At 39.2% G+C, this 19789-nt stretch overlaps 1 long non-coding RNA gene across 1 annotated transcript; it reads left to right on the top strand.

The window, feature by feature from the left end:
- LOC109850828 lies at positions 174-11330 on the top strand. Its single transcript, XR_002249561.1, has 3 exons — positions 174-466; positions 2029-2124; positions 11048-11330. It is a non-coding gene; the product is annotated as an uncharacterized LOC109850828 (long non-coding RNA).

Here is a 19789-nt window from a genome sequence, read left to right on the forward strand (position 1 = left end):
GTGTAATGGTTTTAACTGTTGCGTTAGATATCTATCGTAACGGTTTACAGTGCGTAATGCAACAATTTATAAAAAACGTTGCCATAGGTCTAATAATTATCCCTAGACCTAATAATTGTTCCTTCGGCTTTTGGAGCTTAAGTTTTTAAAGCCCACGACCCTAACCACTTAACGAAATATCTCCCTCTCAACTGTCAAAGACTTTTGGCCCTGACCGCTTAACGAAATCCATAAAATTTTCCGCTCCCAAAAATCGCCATGGCCAAAATTTTCCGCTCCCTAAAATCGCCGTGGCCAAGATCAACATATAATCATCGATCTCATCACTGAATCTCATCTCCCCTCTCTTCACATGGATTTCGATTTCGAAAACCCTAGAATTCTTCTTCGAGCCCATGAGCAAGGTCGATTTGATACAAGGGAAGCCCTAGCGATCCTCTCAACGTCGATCTTCATCCAATCTCAAGTAAGTTCGTGATTATTTAAGTATGTTTTTAGAAATTTCTGCGTGGATCATCTCAAGTAAGTTCGTGATTATTTAAGTATGTTTTTAGAAATTTCTGCGTGGATCGATTGATTTTCAGTAAAAAGTATGCTAGATTGCAGGGGCTTTTTTCACCAGTGATATCTGAATTTCTAGATTGGTTATAGTTTTTGATCTATTTCTCTAGAATTCCTGTATTATAAATTCAATTGATTTCAATTGTAGTCAAATTTGCTAATTTGCTTGGTGCTCGTTGGGTAAAAATAAGGGAAAATGCTGAAAATTTCGAATAAAGAAAAGAAATGCATTGAATCTAAAGCCTCCAAATCTCGAGAGAATAGGGTTTCAGGGACTTCCCCCTCTATTTTTCTTATTTTTTTCTATCTTTTCTTCCTAGTTGTTGCTCTGAAACAAAATAGAGTTTCAGGGACACATAGAAAATCATCTTGTTATGGTATCTAAGACTAACAGTAAAAACTCACTTTCTCTTCTATTTTACTTTCTTTTTTCTTCCTTTCTATCAAACCAAACAGAGCAACACACCTGGTGGCCAAGGTCTTTGTTCTCTCTTCCTTTTTAGGCAGATAGAGTATCTCTGCAGATAGATATTTAGAGTTACTAGATGCATGGTCCTGCATATTCTAATTCATGGTCATTAATTAAGAGCCTGTTGTGAAATTTTTATGCAAGGAAAGTCATGCTTTGTTTAAACTGCTCTTGTTGCTATAGAGACTTCTTGTTTTGGAGTTAAACAAAAAATAACTAGTGGATGCTGTGTTCTCTTTCTCTACTGTTCAGCATTTCAGCGAAAAATCCACATCTTAAGTATAGGATTATGTATGTATCGGTGCACTTACAATTGTATACATACAACTAGCTTTCTTTTTTTGTATACATACAACATGCAACCAGCATATTTTTTTGTAGAATTTACCATACGACTAACGAATCCTATCGTGTAAGTATTCAAACTTCGAGTTCGCTGAAAAAGGTAATGTAGTTGGAGTTCTCTTTCGGCCCCTTCCCTCCTCAACCCCCCTATATTCTTCTTTCAGACAAGAGGTAGGACATTGCGGTGTGATTTACAATATTCACTTGTCCTAATAGTCCTTGTCGAACTACACAAATTTTACTGCTCAACAATAAAATTTGGTGATCCTAATGAATTGGATTGGAAGGTCAAGAGGTGAAGTTGTGATCACCAAATTCTGCCTCTCTACCCATCTACTAGTCATGATGATGTCTTTCTATGTTAGGGACGCCGCTCTTAACATTTGGTAAACCGCAAGGAATGTTTGGATATATTCCCAATATCAACATTTTCCTCTTAATCCATAGGACGATCGCGGTAATGGAGTTTCTTTTTTCTTCTATTGCTAAATATGCAAATTGACACAAGTTAACTGCTCAGATTTCTAAATTTCCATGTTCATCACTTATCCTAACAATACTTTACCTATTTATTAAAGTTAACTGCTCAGATTTCTAAATTTCCATGTTCATCACTTATCCTAACAATACTTTACCTATTTATTAACATTCAGATTGCAATTGAGGAGAAGGAATCCATACTGGGAAGCATACCAGAAGATTTTAAGGAAAGGGGTTCACTGTTGTATACTACTCTAATAGATGGGAAGGTACGTACACCTTTTTAAAACAAGATTTTCAATTGATTACATTTTTAGCCTGCTATTTCAAAACCTAATTAGTGCTGAAGTCCAATGACATTCATAGTTTCATGTTACTCAGATCATTGGATGTCTATAGAGCAATGCTTGAAATGCTACGTATTCGCAAACAGACAATAAACCAAACATGTGATTTCAATTTTAATTCAACCTAAATGAAAATGGTTAGATGATTTACTCATTAGCTAATTGCTTGAGGTGTAAGTTAACACATGTGGTTTAAACTCAAGGTTTAATAACTAGTTTTAGTTTTGGACCTCAACTAAATAGCCGGTGTCCACAGTTTCCGTCCTTCTCCGTTGTTTTTGTTTCTATTTCTGCTCCTGTTTTGATTCCAGTGGGGGTATTTGTGTTGAAGCTTAAATGACTTGCATCAAACAAGGAGAGAAAGGAGAGCTCAGAGCTATTTTGGGGTATTTGTGTTGAAGCTTAAATGACTTGCATCAAACAAGGAGAGAAAGGAGAGCTCAGAGCTATTTTGATTGATCTTACATTGCTGAAGATAGACTTGCATCAAACAAGGAGAGAAAGGAGAGCTCAGAGCTATTTTGATTGATCTTACATTGCTGAAGATAAAGTTTGTTATGTTACCCATTCTGCTTAGACGTGGCATGACATTTCAGATAGAAAAGAAAAACTATGCGGGGGACACTTTTGTGAAAACAATATGGGATCGCCCCATTTTGCATAAATTTCTGCTAACTCTATTTCATGCCAAAGCCTAAAGCTAGTAGCTTATACATCCAAAGAAATTATTCATGAGAATATAATATCTTAAACATGATGCTAAGTAATATATATCTTAAACTATGCGGGGGACACTTTTTTTAGGGGATCTCAATTTAGATGTTGTACTTAAAGTTTTGTGTTCAATGATTAGATGTTGTTGATTGCTAGGAAGTAAATGTTTTGTGTTCAAGGTTTGGCTTATTGACTAATACAAACTCATGTAGAATCAGAGGGACCTGGTGCATCTCCTCTTTGATGAATTTTTGCATTCAACACTGAGTTTACAAGTTCTCCCTCTCCAACATCACAGCTTAATACAGGTTCAATATGTTCACACAGAGTGCTAGCATCTGACCATGAACTTCTGAAAATGCAAGTTAACCAGACTGACCTACAAACACAAAGGCACCATATTTAAATACAACATCAAGTGAATCTGCAGCATATTAAGTACAACATCAGGTGAATCTATCATGCCATGATTTTAGCCTTAAGGTCCAGCTGATGCCTTAATTTGGTAGAACAAAGCAAGTTACCAGTTAAGCTTAATCAATATGTTATACACTATATTTTACATATGAATTAATGAGGAATATAGGTAGAATCAACACAACATAAACTGAGGAAAATGTTGTATAAAATTGTAGACAGATAGGTCTAGAATTGAATGACATTATCACACCCAAAGGTTCTACAATCAACAGTAGATCAAACAAATGTGGATTTGATCTGTAAATAAAGATTGCAGACCGTGATTCTTAATAAATCTTAACAGAGGAAAATGATCCACTAGAAAGAGGACAGTTAGCATTGTGAGCACGTGATGAGTGGGTGGGGGCCACTTACGAAAAGTGAGGTGTTCTCGAAACACCTGCAGACCCACGTTCTCGCGTTCGTGGCCACGAATTCATTTGTGGTGGCAAGCGGGTAAAAGGCAGGCCCACCCAATTGAACATACATATAAGTACCTAGTTTTCTCCCAGGGCAGAGCGCGAGCAAGGACGTGTGCAGGAGGCTGTGATTTTTATTTTTCGGCTGAGCAAAAGAAGGGCAGCGGCTGAAAGGTTAAAGCGGCTGATTTGATTTAATTGCGGCTACAGTGTTTGGCTGGGGATTCTTTTCGTCAGAGGAGAAAAAAAGCGGCTGATTTGATTTAATTGCGGCTACAGTGTTTGGCTGGGGATTCTTTTCGTCAGAGGAGAAAAATACCAGATCAAATTGTGGTTTTGCTGCAGATTGTTTTCTTTTGTAGAGAGATATTGTAAGAGGGATCTGAGAGTTTGTGAGAGGGTTTTATTTGTGAGATTGTAAACCCCAATTGTATCTCTCCCTCTAATAGTAGATCTCCCCCTCCTTGCCCTGTGGACGTAGGCTATTTGCCGAACCACGTAAAAGTTGTGTTCTTGCCATGATTTGTAATAGCTTGTAGGATCCCTCGACAGGTCAGTCCTAGAACTGATGAGAGGAAGAGCCGATATCTCACTTGGTTGAGATATCCGCTTCAGATTCTTGTTTCCTTGGTGAGACGGGAATTCTTATCGATCTAATCTCTCTTGTTGTGCTGTCGAAGTGCTGCCGAAATTTCCGCTGCTCACAACAAGTGGTATCAGAGCTCCGGGTTGGATTTAGGGCTAGTTCGAAGGATTCACTGAAGGATTCTTATTTGAAGAATTAGATCGATAACATGGGAGAAACAAGCACATCGGGATCGTCTCTTTCGAAGGCGATACAGAGTCTGAGCATCAATAATATAAAAATTGATGTTCCGAAGTTCGACGGCAAGATCAATTTCGGTTTGTGGAGGTGTCAGGTGATGGACGCCTTGGATGCACAAAATTTGGAGGAGACTCTTGAGTTACAAGAGAAACCCGCTGATATGGAGGACAATGTTTGGAAGAAAATGAATAGTAGGGCTTGTGGAGTAATTCGGTCATGCTTGACGCCGGATCTTAATTATGACGTAATGAACGAGACGTCGGCGAAGAGAATGTGGGAAACACTCAATGAGAAGTATCTGACGAAGAGCATTGAGAATCGGCTTCACTTGAAAAAGAGGTTTTACCAATTCAAGATGAAGAGGGGAGTTTCCATTCGGGAGCATGTTAACAACTTCACGAAGCTAATTTCAGATATGGCCAATGTAGATATCATGGTTGAGGATGAAGACAAGGCGATGCTACTATTGTGTTCGTTGCCGGAGGATGATTTTGGAACGTTTGTTCTCACTATGATAAAAGGAAGAACTACGGTTAGCTACAAAGAGGTGACCTCAGCTTTGGTGAATTATAAGTTGAGGAAGAGTGATGGCGAACCCTCCGAGAAGGCATCAGGAGATGTATTAGCAGTTCGAGGCCGTGGTCCAAACCGTCGTCCAGGTGATCGCTCAAGATCGAAGTCAAGAGGTGGCCATAGAAATATTTGTAGGAATCAATGTCGCTTTTGCAAAGAAGAAGGACATTGGAAGAACGACTGCCCAAAGTTGAAAGATAAAGCCGGGAAGAATAAAGGGAAAGCTGTACAAGCTTCGGAAGTGAATGTTGTCAAGGCTAGTGACGACAACTCAGATACAGATTCTTCAGGCTATTCGTGCTCTGCACTACCGTCAGTTTGTTACGCTGACTCTACGGAGTGGATGATGGATTCTGGTGCTACATACCATATTTGCCCTAGGAGGGATTGGTTCTCCAGCTTTGAGGAGTTGGAAAGAGGGGATGTCGTGCTCATGGGTAATGATCACGTATGCCCTATTGGTGGTATTGGTACAGTACGAATCCGGATGTGTGACGGGGTGACTCGGGAGCTGAAAGAAGTGAGATTCGTTCCTCAGTTGACGAAGAATATCATTTCGCTTGGAACTTTGGAGGCAGCTAGCTATAAGGTGATCTTGGAGAATGCTACTCTGAAGGTCACAAAGGGGTCTATGGTGGTGATGCGAGGTATCAGGGAAAACAACCTTTACTACTTGAAGGGCAAGACAGTAACAGGGGGTCTGGCAGCTTCGATTACCACAGAGGAAGATACTACCAGCTTATGGCACATGAGATTGGGACACACTGGTGATAAGTCCCTGCAGGTATTGGCGAAGCAGGGGCTATTGAAGGGTGCAAAGACCTGCAAGATGGAGCTGTGTGAACATTGCATACTTGGGAAGAAGACAAAAGTAAAATTCGACACCGCTATTCACAATACCCAAGGTATATTAGACTACATTCACACAGATGTTTGAGGCCCTTCCAAGCACACATCACTTGGTGGGGCCAACTATTTTATCACTTTCATTGATGACTATTCCAGAAGGAATTGGGTATACCCGATGAAGCATAAACATTAGGTCCTGGATATTTTTGTGGAGTGGAAAAAGAAAGTGGAGCTGCAGACAGGTAGAAAGGTGAAGACTCTACGTTCAGATAACGGTGGAGAGTATAAGAGTGATCCATTTCTGCAGTTTTGTCGGGATCACGGTATTAGGCGACACTTCACAGTACGTGAGACACCGCAACAGAACGGGGTGGCTGAGAGATTGAACCGTACCTTGCTGGAGAAGGTGCGATGTATGATGACGCAGAGTGGATTGTCAAGATCCTTTTGGGCCGAAGCGTTGGTTTATGCGAGCCATCTCGTGAATAGGTTGTCGTGCACTGCGATACAGGGGAAGACTCCGTTGGAGCGTTGGTCTGGTTCAGTAGCTAGTGACTATGAGTCGCTTCGGATATTTGGGTGTCCAGCTTATTACCATGTCAGTGATGGTAAATTGAATCCGAGGGCGAGGAAAGCAGTCTTTGTGGGATTTAAAGATGGAGTTAAAAGCTTCAAGTTATGGGATCCACAAGACAAGAAGATAGTTATTAGCAGGGATGTCACATTTGACGAGGTGTACATGATGAAGCCTCAAGTTTCTCAGCAGGTGGAGGAAGACCAGACAGTTAGGATATCGTAGCAGGTGGAGGATGATGTGACTCCACCCACTCCAGATAATATTGTATCCATTGAGGCTCCTACAGAGGTAACACTGGAAGGAGATGAGATGACAACCGGGCATTTAGAGGATACAGTGGATGTTAAGACTCAGGAACAGGATCATGTTCAGGAGTCCATTGCAGCTAATAGACCAAGAAGAAACATTCGTCGGCCAGCTAGATATGACGATGTCATGGTTGCATATGCTTTATCAGCAGAAGTCGTTGATGATTTGGTTCCTTCTACATTCAAGGAAGCAGAGTCAAGCTCTGATTCGAATAGGTGGAGGGAAGCTATTGATGAAGAGATGCGGTCTCTTCATAAGAACGATACTTGGGAACTTGCAAAGCTACCGAAAGGTAAGAAGGCTATTGGATGCAAGTGGGTGTATGCAAAGAAAGAGGGATCTTCTATTGGGGAAATTAGATTCAAAGCCAGATTGGTTGCCAAGGGATATGCACAGCTAGAGGGCATTGATTACAACGAGGTATTTTCACCTGTTGTGAAGCATTCGTCGATTCGTATTTTATTGGCATTGGTGGCACAGCTGGATTTGGATTTGGTCCAGATGGATGTGAAAACAGCCTTTCTACATGGAGATTTAGAAGAGGAGATCTACATGACACAACCTATGGGGTTCAAAGCTGCAGGAAAGGAAGAATTGGTATGCAAGCTGAAGAAGTCTCTTTACCGATTGAAGCAATCGCCGCGACAATGGTACAAGAGATTCGACGGCTTTATGATTGGCCGAGGGTACACAAGAAGCCCATATGACCCGTGTGTTTACATGCACAAGCTACAGAATGGTGAGTATATCTATTTGCTGTTATATGTTGACGATATGCTCATAGCTTCCAGGAATACTTCAGCTATTAGAAAGTTAAAAAAAGAGCTGTTATCCGAATTTGAGATGAAGGATCTTGGAGAAGCAAAGAAGATATTGGGTATGGAGATCGAGAGAGACAGGGTGAAGGGGAAGTTGAAGTTGACACAGAAGAGTTACTTGCAGAAGATGCTGAAGAAATTCAGTTATGATGGCAATGCCAAAGCGGTGAGTACTCCATTAGCTCCCCACTTTAAGCTATCAGCTAAGATGTCACCTGTTTCAGTTGAGGACCGTGAATACATGTCCAAAGTTCCATATGCCAATGCTGTGGGTAGCTTGATGTATGCGATGGTGTGTACAAGGCCAGATTTGTCACAGGCCGTGAGCATGGTATCCAGATACATGCACGACCCCGGGAAGGGTCATTGGGAGGCCGTGAAGTGGATTCTACGGTATATCAAAGGTACCGTGGATGTTGGTTTGGTATTTCAGAAGAATGAGAAGACAAGGCAGGATTGTATTGGTTACGTGGATTCTGATTATACGGGGGATCTGGACAAGCGCCAGTCTACTAGCGGATATGTGTTTACACTAGCAGGAGCACCGGTATGTTGGAGATGCACACTTCAGTCTACAGTGGCTCTCTCCACTACGGAGGCAGAGTATATGGCGTTGACTGAAGCGGTAAAGGAGGCTTTGTGGTTACAGGGATTATTGGAGAACTTGGGGATTGCACAGGAGACCCTTCGGGTATATTGTGATAGCATGTCAGCTATCTATTTGGAGAAGAACCAGGTTTATCATGCACGCACGAAGCATATCGATGTCAGATTCCATTTTGTTCGTGACGTTTTGGAAACTCTCTCGTCCGATATCGGAATGAGATGATTCAAGATGCGTTAGAAATCTGACGAAGAGACATACAAATTTCAATAGATGAGCCACTCATGGTGTGGTCATACAATGGCCGAGCCACTCATTGTGTGGGCGAGACACAACTCCTGGCTGAGGCCTTTCGAGGCCATTGGATGAACTACGTGAGGCTTGATTCCTTGGGCAAGAGGATACGTAGGCAGTTTTTATGATGCAGCCGGTTTGGATTAGTTGATTTTGATGGGGTGAGATCGTTTTGGTGAGTAGATACCGACGTTTGGGTGAGTGTTCGCACTCTCGTTTGGGTCTCGACTTGTTGAGGATTGAGAAGCAGCAAGTGAGACATTTGGTTTGGTTGGTGTCGGCTCAGTTTTGGAAGAAACTTCACCGAGGTGGAGAATTGTGAGCACGTGATGAGTGGGTGGGGGCCACTTACGAAAAGTGAGGTGTTCTCGAAACACCTGCAGACCCACGTTCTCGCGTTCGTGGCCACGAATTCATTTGTGGTGGCAAGCGGGTAAAAGGCAGGCCCACCCAATTGAACATACATATAAGTACCTAGTTTTCTCCTAGGGCAGAGCGCGAGCAAGGACGTGTGCAGGAGGCTGTGATTTTTATTTTTCGGCTGAGCAAAAGAAGGGCAGCGGCTGAAAGGTTGAAGCGGCTGATTTGATTTAATTGCGGCTACAGTGTTTGGCTGGGGATTCTTTTCGTCAGAGGAGAAAAAAAGCGGCTGATTTGATTTAATTGCGGCTACAGTGTTTGGCTGGGGATTCTTTTCGTCAGAGGAGAAAAATACCAGATCAAATTGTGGTTTTGCTGCAGATTGTTTTCTTTTGTAGAGAGATATTGTAAGAGGGATCTGAGAGTTTGTGAGAGGGTTTTATTTGTGAGATTGTAAACCCCAATTGTATCTCTCCCTCTAATAGTAGATCTCCCCCTTCTTGCCCCGTGGACGTAGGCTATTTGCCGAACCACGTAAAAGTTGTGTTCTTGCCGTGATTTGTAATAGCTTGTAGGATCCCTCGACAGGTCAGTCCTAGAACTGATGAGAGGAAGAGCCGATATCTCACTTGGTTGAGATATCCGCTTCAGATTCTTGTTTCCTTGGTGAGACGGGAATTCTTATCGATCTAATCTCTCTTGTTGTGCTGCCGAAGTGCTGCCGAAATTTCCGCTGCTCACAACAAGCATAACATTTTACCTCCCAAATCAAAGTTGATGATTTGGATTATCAAACATGAGCATGTTTTCAATCCACTTCCAGATATTAAAAATGAGCGTGTTTGCAATCCACTTCCAGATATGATAATATTATATATTAAAGAGAGATTTTCTTCACACATATCAAATGAGCAAAAGGTTCATACTGAATGTTGCCATCCGACAGTATCTTTTGATAAATGACCTACAATTGTAAAGTCAGCATGTTATGTACTAGGATTATCACTTCTCCTCCCTGCCCCCATTATGTTTGCTCTGAGTAAAAACAATTAAAGAAGTAAGTGTTTGCAATCGATTGTATAAATAAGGCGAATGGAAGGAGTATAATACAAATACAATGTTCTATCTTACTAAATATCTGAATGCTATTACAATTACTTTGCTTCCAAATTTGCTTCCAAAGGGCATTAAACATAAATTAATAATGAGACAATAAATTTATAAACCCATGAAACCCTTATGATTCGCATTATTCCAGCATGATTTACCCTATTATCTGCTGCACTAAGCACATGAAACCACCAAATGTTCAAAAGGTTCATGTTGTACACATGATTTTCTTTGCTCACTTTTTTTTTTGTTGGTTGGTTTTTGAAACTTGTTAAGAAAATATTCGATCATATAGAAATTAACACTTACATTTATGCTAGGCTGTGACAAGAACATAATATCTGTGTAGAGATTAAAAGAGGCTCTGACAAGTATAATAATGTGCATACAATAATCTCACTTGTGTAAGGCCTCAATGATTCTTGGTCTTATTATTTTTTTCAATTACATGACCCTGAAACTAAAAAGAGAAGAAATAATATAAATTTTTAAATTCCCAAACTAATTGTTTAACTTCACTTTCACACATTATGCATTTTCCGTAACCTTCCCAAATAGGCAGATAAAAAAATATTTTTAAAAAAAATTGTCAAGTTGATTAGTATTGTGAAATACATGTTCAGCAAAAAAAGAATTAGAAATTGTCAAGTGATTATCACTTCTCCTACTTGGATTAGGTAACTTTGTATCAGGGAAAGTGTCAGCTGTCAATTTTTGAAATTGATCCAAATTATTTCGAACCAGTTCAATGCAAAAAGATTGTGGTATTTTAAAATTCATCCACAGGTGAACTTGTTAGTAATTTATTCATCCAGTGAGGATTCCTTTATGTTAAGCTATTTATTTTGAATAATTGCAATGTCTTTTTCGCCCCAATTTTATTATCATCATTGCAAAAATTATGCTGATTCTTAGAAATTTACACATGTACAGAAATGACGAAAGCCAAGATTGAGATTGATACCGACAGGTTCCTAGTGAGTATTTGACATTGAAGCACAAGTTTTTCGAAACAAATAGAGAATATAAAGTCTTTGACCGAGAAGTTTCATGTTTTGTAATCAAATGTTGATGTTGTTTGAATGTTAGTTCTGTACGATATTTTCTGAGTTGAAATGTTGGTAGTGTGGATTTAATACTTTGTAGTTTTTGTACTATACTGATGAATTTTGGCACTTATCATTATGGTTGATTATGCTCAACATTTTTAATTTGATATTGTGTATTAAAATTTAACTTGGCCATGTTCTTAGAAAGATTGTCCAGGTAATTGAATACTATATGATTGTGACGTAGAGAACCAAGAACAGCTCAATCGGAGCTGTTGCAATAGCTCAATCAAAAACTGTTGGACCCTAGAGGGGGGTGATTAGGGTCAAGAGGCTATAATTATGCAATAAAATTAAGACAAGAAAACAACAGTATTCTAATGCAATCAAAATAGAGGAGATAGGGTTAGGAATCGTTATCCTGTGACGCGCGATATGTTAATGAGGTTCGGTCCGCTGACCTACGTCCCCGCTCCCCACTCTCGAGGAGAAATCCACTACACAACCCGGTTTGGAAGCCGGAACTTCGTCTACACAGCGATCCCCACACGATCTCACACTACACAGTTGATCTCACTAGATCACACTCCCTCACAGTTGATCTACACAAGATCACACTCACTAGATAGTAGAAATGGTGTAAGACTCTCTCTTTACAACGTCCTTATGGCAAAGAGAAAGAACACACTGAAGCTGGGAAGTGAACACAAAAAACTCAGTGAAAACAGGTTTTGAAAATATAAGCTCTGAGAAAAACAACGTCACTGGTTTTTCTCTCTTTACAACGTCCTTATGGCAAAGAGAAAGAACACACTGAAGCTGGGAAGTGAACACAAAAAACTCAGTGAAAACAGGTTTTGAAAATATAAGCTCTGAGAAAAACAACGTCACTGGTTTTTGCAAAAGCTGGGACAGAGAGGAAGAAAAAGAGGTGAAGTTTAAATAGGAGAAAAACAGCTGTTTAAACCCATCCCTAAATCCCCCAAAATCTGGAACTAAAACGTGGTCGACCGACAGAAATTTCGGTCGACCGATGGAAATGTTCGGTCGACCGACGGAAAATTCGGTCAACCGCTAACCAGATCAGAAAAGAGAAAAACAAGCAGAGACTTGTCCGGTCGACCGGTGCGGTCAACTGAAGGAAGCTCTCGGTCGACCGCGGCGGTCGACCGACGAACTCTCTGCTGCCCAGAGAGGAATGAACATAAGTGCGGTCGATTTTGCAGATAGGTCCTCATACTTTTGAAAAATAGTATTTTGTGAAAAACGCTTAAAAACAAGTATGAAAACGTGTGTGTGTGATATCCCAATAGCTTCAAGTGAAGTCAATAACTCTTTGCCTATATTCTATTACTAGAGAGAAAAATAAAAGATAGCTAATATCCTCATATAGAATGCAATGCTTGAGTCTTGATATAGCTTGAATTTGATGAAGCTTCTATATGAATTTGTTGTTCTTGAAACAACGTTTGCTTCATCACTATGCCTCCTCCTCCTTTGGATATCATCGTTGTAGCGCATATTCCATCCAATCCTCCATTTGTGGCACTAATAAGCTTGATATATGAATTCACTACATTTGTACTTAATAAGCCATTAGTACCGATAATGGTGGTTGTAAAACATCATCAAAACATAAGGGCTAACAATCTCCCCCTTTTTGATGATGACAACCAACCATTATATAAGAGCAAAAATAAAATAGCTTATAGATAGGTGCTCCCCCTATCTATGAGCTCCCCCTAAATATATGCAACAAATGAGGAGATTTCTCTCCCCCTTTGTCACCATCAAAAATGGGGAAAGAAATGCAAAATACAAAATGCAACTAAACAAGCAAGCAATGTAGAACTTTCACATAGTGCATAAGCCCAAACCATTTCTTATGCGACAAAAATCATCCTCTCCAAGAGGCTTAGTAAATATATCCGCTAATTGAGATTTTGTGTCAACAAATACTAGGGATACATCTTGTCTCTCAACATGATCGCGTAAGAAATGATGGCGCACATTAATATGCTTGGTTCTAGAGTGCAAAACTGAATTTTTGGAAATATTTATAGCACTAGTGTTATCACAAAAAAATTTTATATTTTGAAAATTCAAATCATAGTCAACTAAGCTTTGTTTCATCCATAAAACTTGAGCACAACATAAGCCGGCGGCAATGTATTCCGCTTCCGTAGTGGACAATGCAACACAATTTTGTTTCTTGAGCCCAAGAAACAAGTGAATTTCCTAAGAATTGGCATGTTCCACTCGTACTCTTGCGATCTACCTTACATCCGGCAAAGTCGGCATCACAAAAACCATATAAATCAAAAGAGGTGCTTTTTGGATAAAATAAACCAAGGTTAAAAGTTCCGCAATTAAATGAGATGCTTTAGGAGATGCTTGAAAACGTGCACATGCACACACACTAAACATGATATCGGGTCTACTAGCGGTGAGATAAAGAAGACTACCTATCATACCTCGGTATAGTTTTTGGTCCACGTCTTCACCACTTTCATCCGCATCAAGCTTAACACTTGTACTCATGGGAGTAGGCGCATGCTTAGAGTTCTCCAAATTGAATTTCTTCACCAATTCCTTAGCATACTTGCTTTGAGAAATAAATATCCCATCCTTTGTTTGCTTAACTTGAAGCTCGAGAAAGAATGTAAGCTCTCTCATCATACTCATCTCAAAGTGGTCCTGCATAACCTTAGAAAATTTCTTGCACAAAGATTCATTAGTAGCACCGAAAATGATATCATCAACATATATTTGAACTAAAATGAAATCATTTTTTCTTTTTCTCACAAAAAGAGTGTTATCAATTGTTTCTTTTGAAAAACCATTTTCAACAAGAAAACTAGAGAGGCGAGCATACCAAGCTCTAGGAGCTTGTTTCAACCCATATAAAGCTTTTTGAACCCGGTAAACATGATTAGGAAAAACATGATCTATAAAACCGGGGGGTTGCTCAATATATACTTCCTCCTCTATAAAACCATTCAAGAAAGCACTTTTAACATCCATTTGAAATAATTTGAAATTTTTAAAGCTAGCAAATGCCAAAAACATCCTAATAGATTCCAACCTTGTAACCGGTGCAAAGGTTTCATCATAGTCTATGCTCTCCTCTTGATTGTATCCTTGGGCAACCAAACGAGCTTTATTTTTAGTAACAATACCATGTTCATCAAGTTTGTTTCTAAAAACCCATTTAGTACCAATAACACTAGCATTGTTAGGTCTAGGAACTAATTTCCAAATATCATTTCTTGTAAAATTGTTTAGTTCTTCATGCATAGCCAAAACCCAAAATTCATCATTTAAAGCATCATTAATCTTTTTAGGTTCTAGTTGAGATAAGAATGCAACATTACCACACTCACTCAAAGCTTTTGAGCAAGTAACAACTCCTTGTGAAGGGCTCCCAATGATTTGTTCCTTTGGATGGTTTGATGCGAATTTCCAAGCTTTAGGAAGTTCAACTTGTTCATGAGCATTGGAGCTATCCACATCCTTTTGAGCTTTTATAGAGGGAGTATCATTGATTTGTAAAAGGTCCAATCCTCCCTCAACATCATCATCATCATCTTCCTAGGTAAAACAACTTGAGAACCAACATTAGTCTCATCAAAAGTGACGTTTATAGATTCTTCAACAATGAGGCTTCATTTATTGAAGACCCTATAAGCCTTACTTCGAGGTGCATAACCTAAGAAAATACCAACATCAATTTTGGAATCAAATTTATCATGGTGATCTTTTGTATTTAAAATAAAACATTTGCAACCAAAGATACGAAAATAACCAATAAAAGAAGTTTTTCCATAAAAAAGTTCATAAGGAGTTTTCTTAAGCTTTGGCCTAATCAAAACACGATTTAAAACATGGCAAGCCGTATTGACGGCTTCGGCCTAAAAATATTTTGGCAAATCATATGAATTTAACATAGTGCGTGCCATCTCTTGTATGGTGCGATTTTTCCGTTCAACAACACCATTTTGTTGTGGTGTTCTAGGAGCGGAAAACATGTGAGTTATACCATGATGAGCACAAAAATCATAGAAAAATTCATTTTGAAATTCACCACCATGATCACTTCGTATTTTAACAACTTTCAAATCTTTTTCATTTTCAATTCTTTTGACATGATTAGCAAATTCTTCAAAACAATCATTTTTCTTTGTAAAAAATATTGTCCATGTAAAACGAGAAAAATCATCAATAATCACAAAAACATAGTGTTTCCCTCCAAGAGAGGTAACACGCATAGGACCAAACTAATCAAGATGAAGTAATTGCAAAGGTTTAGAAGTCGATACCTCATGGATGGATTTGAAGGAAGATTTTGTTTGTTTACCTTTGGCACAATCCTCACATATGGTATCTTTGATGAAGTGCAAGCTAGGTAACCCTTTAACAAGATTTCTCTTAGACAATTTTGATATTAGCTCCATATTTGCATGTCCAAGTCTCTTATGCCAAGTCCAAGGGTTTTCATCAATTGCCGCAAGGCACATCACATCTTGATTCACTAATTCATTCATCTCAAAAATATATATATTAAATTTTCGATTAGCAACAAAAACAATTTTTCCATTCATACTAATGATGCATTTATCCGGTTTAAAGGAAATATCAAAACCTTTATCACTCAATTGGCTAATGCTAAGAAGATTATGATTCAAACCATTTACCAAATAAACATCTTCTATAACGGGTGAGAGTTTCTTACCAATAGAACCAACACCAATGATTTTACCTTTCTCATCACCGTCGAAGGAGACATTACCTCCTTCAATTCTTGATAGAGTTGCAAATAACTCTTTGTTGCCCGTCATATGATGTGAGCAACCACTATCAAGGTACCACACTCCTTACGTTGTTGCCGTGATGTTCCCTACAAGAGAAGAAGATGAAGATGTAGTAACTTTTGGTACCCAAGTCTTGGGTCCTTGGTGGTTAGTAATCTTAGTACCTTTGGGTACCCATATCAATCCATAAAATTCAATGTTATCATTAATTCTACAATGAGTAGAAATATGACCATGTTTCATGCAATAAGTGCACACAAAATTTCTTTTGTATGTATGAGTGTGAGAACCATGAAACCTATTTCTACCATAGTAATGGTGATTAGCATAAGCATGAGTGGGTCTAATCCTACCACCCTCAATTTCTAATCTCTCAGTCTTTGATCTTAATTGCTTATTCTCGAAATCGAGATCTCCTAGCAATTCATCTTTTAGTGCAAGAGAGGTTGTTAATTGTTCTAGCTTGATATCACAAGAAGCATGCAACTTTTTAAAAGAAGAAAATTCTTTGGACATTCTTTTGAATTCAATGTTCAATTCTTCTAGAGCCATAGTTAGATCACATTGCATGTAGAAGGATTCACTCTCGGTGTCGGATATTACCTCATGTTCAAGGGCCATGAAGCAAACGTTGGGATCATGAAGAGAAAGTTTGGCTCCATCTTCATCGCTATCCGAATCACTTGGTTCAGATTCTTCCCATCCGGCATACATAGCCTTCTTCTTCTTGTACTTCATGTACTTCTCCTTGAGCTTGGGGCAATCCTTAGCGATGTGACCCGGTTCATTGCACTCAAAACATTTACCTACACGAGAGGAAAACTTGTTGTTAGATCGAGGGTTAAATTTCTTGTTCATTCTTATGAGTCTAGAGATTCTTCTAGAGAGATGAGCCACTTCTCTAGAAAAATCGACTTCACTATCTGATGACGAAGAGGAGTAATCACTAGCTCCTTTGAGAGCTATGGTCTTCAATTTTGGTGATGGCTCCTCAACTTCCCGTGATGGCACTTCCTCCTTCTCCTTCCCCTTGAGCTTCTTCTCATGGACCTTGAGCTTTCCGATGAGGCCATCGAGAGGTAAAGTGGTAAGGTCATGAGCTTCTTCTATCGCCGTCGCCTTGGGTTCCCACATCGGAGTCAATGAACGGAGAATCTTGTAGTTCGTCTCTTGAATAGTCAATTTCTTGTCAAGACCATGCAATTCATTGATAATGTTAGTGAAGTGAGAAAACATAGCATCAATTGATTCATTTGGAAGCATTTGAAATAACTCATATTCATGCATAAGTCCACTAATTTTGGATTCCTTGACTTGGGGGGTTCCTTCGTGTGTAATACACAATTTCACCCAAATTTCGTATGCGGTTGCACACGTGGAAACCCTATTATACTCGTTGGGGGAAAGATCACAAATTAAGGCATTCATAGCCTTAACATTGAGATTGGCTTGGTGCCTTTCTCCATCGGTCATAGTCCCAACTTTGGACTTCTCTATGTACTTTTTCTCTATGAGTTCTAGGATGTCAAGGTCAATGTAACGAAGGTAAATTCTCATCCTAGCCTTGTACTTTTTCTCTATGAGTTCTAGGATGTCAAGGTCAATGTAACGAAGGTAAATTCTCATCCTAGCCTTCCAATAAGCAAAGTTACTACCGGTGAAGAGTGGTGATCTAGTGGTGGATTGTCCCTCTAGCATATGCACATTCATTGAAGTCTCCATAAGATCTTTTCTCTAAGGTGATTAAACCAAAAACTAATATAGAGACCAAGCTCTGATACCAATTGTTGGACCCTAGAGGGGGGGTGATTAGGGTTAAGATGCTATAATTATGCAATAAAATTAAGACAAGCAAACCACAGTATTCTAATGCAATCAAAATAGAGGAGATAGGGTTAGGAATCGTTATCCTGTGACGCGTGATACGTTAACGAGGTTCGGTCCGCTGACCTACGTCCCCGCTCCCCACTCTCGAGGAGAAATCCACTATACAACCCGGTTTGGAAGCCGGAACTTCGTCTACACAGCGATCCCCACACGATCTCATACTACACAGTTGATCTCACTAGATCACACTCCCTCATAGTTAATCTACACAAGATCACACTCACAAGATAGTAGAAATGGTGTAAGACTCTCTCTTTACAACGTCCCTATGGCAAAGAGAAAGAGCACACTGAAGCTGGGAAGTGAACACACAAAAAACTCAGTGAAAACAGGTTTTGAAAATATAAGCTCTAAGAAAAACAACGTCACTGGTTTTTGCAAAAGCTGGGACAGAGAGGAAGAAGAAGAGGTGAAGTTTAAATAGGAGAAAAACAGCTGTTTAAACCCATCCCTAAATCCCCCAAAATCTGGAACTAAAACGTCGCTGAGATCTGTATTGAGCGGCATCGAAAAAGACAGAGATAGCCGTTTGAAAAAAAATACGGCGGTCGACCGGCGGATATTCCGGTCGACCGATGGAAATGTTCGGTCGACCGACGGAAAATTCGGTCGACCGCTAACCAGATCAGAAAGTTTTTAATGCTAAAAGCAAACTGTTTAGAAAAGGAATTTTGCAGATAGGTCCTCATACTTTTGAAAAATAGTATTTTGTGAAAAACGCTTAAAAACAAGTATGAAAACGTGTGTGTGTGATATCCCAATAGCTTCAAGTGAAGTCAATAACTCTTTGCCTACATTCTATTACTAGAGAGAGAAAAATAAAAGATAGCTAATATCCTTATATAAGAATGCAATGCTTGAGTCTTGATATAGCTTGAATTTGATGAAGCTTCTATATGAATTTGTTGTTCTTGAAATAACGTTTGCTTCATCACTATGCCTCCTCCTCCTTTGGATATCATCGTTGTAGCGCATATTCCATCCAATCCTCCATTTGTGGCACTAATAAGCTTGATATATGAATTCACTACATTTAAACTTAATAAGCCATTAGTACCGATAATGATGGTTGTAAAACATCATCAAAACATAAGGGCTAACAAAAACCGCTGCAATAGCTCGATCAAAACTGTTGCGATAGCTCAATCCAAACCGTTGCGTTAGGTCTTTTAAAACTGTTGCAATAACTTCAAAACCGCTGCAATAGCTTAAAAACCGTTGCAATAGCTCAATCAAAATTGTTCCTTTAGCTCTTCTAAAACTGCTGCAATAACTTAAAAACCGTTGCAATAGCTCAATCAAAATTGTTCCTTTAGCTCTTCTAAAACTGTTGCAATAGCTTAAAAACTGTTACAATAGCTCAATCAAAACTATTCTATTGCTGTAGCTCTGCTCGCTTTCCTTTTAAAACCGATGCGTTAGGTGCAGGGACAACGGTTCAAGAAACCGTCGCAATAGACTTCAAAACCGTTACGGTAGAGGTAGGGCAACGGCAGCATATAAGACGGTTTGAGAACCATCGCACTTGCTCAAGGGCAATGGTTCTATGGCTAGCGGTACGGTTTTGAACCGTTGCATTAGAGCAAATATGTGGTAGTGGTTTGAAAAATAAATGAAGGAGAATCTTAGAGTTTACAATTGAAAGACCAAATAACAAATCCTCTTTGGTTAATGGCTACAATACAACCCCCAATTATTTTAGTATAGATATAAAATATAGATTTGGTTAAAAGTAGAATAGGTGACAATATTGGATGTATAGACGAATGTGTAGGATCGCTGACCTATGGCAACACAAATACTAGAAAGTGGAAATTAATAGTGTTTATAAATCTTTAATCAGAAAAGTTACTAACTAAAAAGATAATGAATAACAACACAAATCACAGAAAAATAGACAAACACAAATACAAGGATTTATCCTGGTT

This window comes from Asparagus officinalis, chromosome 7 (assembly GCF_001876935.1).
Source record: "Asparagus officinalis chromosome 7, Aspof.V1, whole genome shotgun sequence".
Taxonomy (NCBI): domain Eukaryota; kingdom Viridiplantae; phylum Streptophyta; class Magnoliopsida; order Asparagales; family Asparagaceae; genus Asparagus; species Asparagus officinalis.